The sequence below is a fragment of the Triticum dicoccoides genome, chromosome 6B (genome assembly GCF_002162155.2).
Source record: "Triticum dicoccoides isolate Atlit2015 ecotype Zavitan chromosome 6B, WEW_v2.0, whole genome shotgun sequence".
In the NCBI taxonomy this organism is placed as follows: domain Eukaryota; kingdom Viridiplantae; phylum Streptophyta; class Magnoliopsida; order Poales; family Poaceae; genus Triticum; species Triticum dicoccoides.
Window position 1 is genome coordinate 582,654,936 of NC_041391.1, and position 3,962 is coordinate 582,658,897.

Here is a 3,962-nt window from a genome sequence, read left to right on the forward strand (position 1 = left end):
GAAGAATTTTCAAATTCTTGAACAAAATTTCCCGAACATATTTTGAATTTGCAAACAAATTTTCAAAACACAATCATTTTTAAAATTTGCGAATAAAATTTTGTAAATGGGAACATATTTTGAAATTCTCCAGCAATGTCGGAATTTGTGGACAAAATTTAAAATGCGCACATTTGTAAAATTTCTGACCACTTGTCGAAAAGGGAAAAAACTTGAAAAAGAAAATTACATAGGAAAGAAAATAAAAAGAGAAATGGAAAAGGGAAAAATGGAAAATTAAAAATAAAAAGAGATAAAGAAGTAACAGGAAAAAACCCGCTTCAGAGAAACTTCTGGAAGGTTCCCAAAACCGATAAAACCAGACAGGAACCTGCTAGAAGGTTCCTAAAACCAACATGACAGGTGACAGATGACGTAACTGGGCCGGTCCAATGCACTCGATCCTGCTCGATGCCTGTGTGTTTGCTCGAAATTATGACGCACCGAGCGTCCAATAGGGATTTCCGTTCCGCCGCCCCATGGTACCATGGTTCTGATTGGGCCGACAATGACGGTAAATTCTCTAGAGAAGGAGTGATGACGATGACGCATGTGCGTTATCTCGGCAATGCCCTCTTTATAGTGCTGTGAGTGGGTCTTGTGTGCCGCTCATCAGTTGTGATGACTTTCGCTCGGTTTTTCATAATTAACCGGGTAATCTGATTTTCGCTCGGTTTTGGCTAATTAAAAAAACTTCTTAATAAATGCAGCAATCCTACCATTTAAAAAAACTGGACTTAGCCGGCCCATTAGAAATCGCTCTCTGCGATTACTGTTGTACACAGCCACAAGGAGCACCCCAGCGAGACAACTACAAACCTCATTGCTCATGTCACGTCCTGTTCAGCTCCAAAAGAAAAGTCACGTCCTGCCCAATAGACCGTCATTTCCGGCTGCTAAAATCCACGCGGACGGATCGAACCACGTGTTCCCGGCAAACGTGAATCATGCACCCTGGATCTACAGTATCGTGACAGCTAGCTTAGCATACCATGCTTGCATAACTGCGGAACAACCCAATTTATATACTCGTGGACCTAACTGTACTGCTTCGTGTCAAGCAGGGCGGTTTATTCTGAAAATTTTAAAAGGGATAACGTACACCTAGAGTACCAAGGACATTTTTCTTGTCCAAGTCGAACCAACTAGGCCCACTTGCATACTTCAATCATGTCACGTGGGAGAATATTTCATGGTTCCTGTAAACCAAGTAACCAACCAGTGACAAAGGCTAGACGAGTACCCATAGAAATATAATAATTATACATGCATCCCACATCCTTCAACCCTAGCCGGAACCAAAGCCTTCTGCATGACATCGCCTTGATCCTCCTCGCGCTCCCGTCTGGCGGTCTCATCGACGACAAGATGAGTTTGGAGTCGACTTTTTTCGTTTTTTTCGTCAGTATTACTAGGTTTGTGTTCTTTTTAGGTTTTGATTTTCTGTTAGCATCGACGGGATGGCGTCGGCGATGCGCATTGAAATAAAGCATTTTCGATAGTCGTCTTTTTTTTTCAGTTTTACTAGGTTTGTGTTCTTTTTATGTTTTGGTTTTCTGATAGGATCGGCGAGATGGCGACGGCGATGCACATTGAGATAAGCCTTTTCGATAGCTTCCTACATCGATGACGTTCAATCCGACATGGATGAAGGGCTTGTGCAGTATTTTGGTGTGATGACTTCAACATCTTCTTTTGATTTGTCCGCTCCTCTTTCTCTAATCATTTGGATTTGTGTCCTTTTCCTATGATGTCAATTTATTGAAATTTTCAATCTCCAATGGTCGGCGTACTATCGAAGGAAAAAAGATAATCGACATGATTTTTAGTGTAAATTTGTTTTTCTTGATAATTAACAAATCTAAGATACTATTACCTTTAAAAAAACAGCCACAAGGGCTAACAAACTAGTAATAATAATAAGATTGTAAAGGAGATATACAATCGTTGTCCTTGATGATGTTGATGCCAAATCTAAGTTAGAAACGAGCTTCATTTGTAAAAAAAAATGCCCTGTTTGCTAGCTAATATGGAGTAAATTCCATTTTTATCCCCAAATTTCAAATTGTGCTCCATTTAACTTATTTTTTTACTGAATTTAAACAAATAGCCGCCACTTTCTACCCTTTTTTGCCATTCTGATTGGTTGGGCCCACGTGTAAGTGTTGACTTGGCCTGCCAAATGGCTGGTTTACTTCTTCAAATGCTTGTTGGGTTCCGGTTCTAGCGGTACCAACTTTTCATGTGGCCACAACAATTAGAGCCCCGAGCATGGCACCCACTGTCCATGCCTTAGAACACACGGCTAATGTCAATGCCTCACCACGCAATTTCATCTTGGCCAGCGGAGCAACTCCTTCGGAGGAATCGACTCGGGAAGCCATGTATCACCATCACCCATTTTTCCTTCCTCGTCTCTGGTCCTGTCGGGACCACAATTGATCTGTCGCTACAGTCACGTCCCCGCTCTTTGTTCTCCCCTTATCGACTTATGGTGTTGTGATGAAGCTCTTGTAGCTGTTCCCGGGCAGCCCTTCATCCTCAAGCTGCGACCCCACAAGCGTCAGCTTCGGTATCCTCCATTGACAATGGTGTCATTGCTTTTGAGCTCCCCTAGCTCGGTAGAGCGTCCTGGCATGTTCGTGGTGTGCCTCTATTCCTGTTTCACCTCTTCCGTCTCCCTGTCTTGTCTTCTATCACTCCCGAGCCGAACACACACTCGGCGTATCCCCGCTTCCTGTCCATCCCGTGAACATGGGCTTACTGCACCAGCAACGCCGCTACTCCAGCGTGCGGATGGATGGCCCCGTGCAGGCGAGGGAGAGGCAACCAACAACAACAGTACTCGCTGAAACAACTAAAAAGAAAAACCAGATGCACCGAAAGAAAACGGGTTGGCCAAATTAACCAACCCACATGGCATCCAAGTCAACACTTACATGTGGGCCGACTAGTCATAACACAATAATAAAAAAATTAGAATAAAAATTGCAACAGTTTGCATGAACGAAATTGAATAATAAAAATTGAAAAAAAGCTGCTGAATAGTAAGGTAGATAATGTCACAAACATGAAACTTAGGGTAACTCCAATATTTATCCCCGTTGCTAAACCAACAATATTCTTGGTAGAGTAGACCGCACATTTCTACTACTGCCTCCAAGAAAAATGGACCATGACAGCACGTTCTCATATCATTATCCTCGACGCTTAACCGCCCAATCCGATCCGATTCCCTGATCGCAGCGCCAAACAAGTACAGTAAACAACACGGAAAAACAGCTCACGGCCTCCCGACAATCCCAATAGTTTTCCGTTTCCGCCTGTCCCGTTCACCGCCCAGCACGAGGGGCGGGCCCGGCCGTCCGATGGCCCGACGCGAGGGGATCGGGCCGGGCGGGGGCCGTCCGATTTATTCCATCTCCCGAACATATCGATGGGAAGCAGATTCGACTTTCACCAAACAAGTACAGTACTCTACTACTAGTCCCACTCGCGTCCTCGCTTCCCAGGCGTGGTGGGAGAGGAGAGGAGAGGACGACCCGGCCGACCCTCGCGCGCTCCGCCTTCCCCGCCTCGCCGTCGCCGTCGCCGAGGTGAGCGCCCAGAACCTCGCGGGCAGCTTCGACTGAGCACCAGTTTCGCTTTTAGCACTTTTTTTCTTCCGGAAGAAAGATTGCCTGTCCCTTTTGGACGGACGGACGATTTGCTGCATGTGCTGGAAAGCTCTCGGTTTGGTGGGATCTCCTGGCGCGCGTGGCTTATTAGCTCGAGGCCAGGCGTAGGCTGGGTGGGATCTTGCATTCCTGCCCGCGGCGGCGTTTCCGGGGGAGCTAACCCCGCCGTCTTGGGGCGGTGCCATTTCGACGGCGTTCCTTGGTTCTTGCGGCGGCCGCCGTCCCGAGCAGGCAGGAACTGGGGTT

General features: G+C 46.1%; 1 protein-coding gene across 2 annotated transcripts in view; it reads left to right on the plus strand.

Annotated features, from left to right (window-relative positions):
- The first annotated feature begins 3,494 nt into the window (after window positions 1-3,494).
- LOC119322495 (phosphatidylinositol transfer protein 3-like) overlaps window positions 3,495-3,962 on the plus strand; it is a 4,374-nt gene continuing 3,906 nt past the window's right edge. The window contains exon 1 of one of the 2 annotated variants that reach the window (XM_037595980.1): window positions 3,495-3,635. The gene's annotated coding sequence lies outside the window, so the exon portion shown is untranslated. Of the gene's footprint in view, window positions 3,636-3,819; window positions 3,948-3,962 lie in introns of those variants that run through there. The other variant, XM_037595981.1, reaches the window with a different exon arrangement.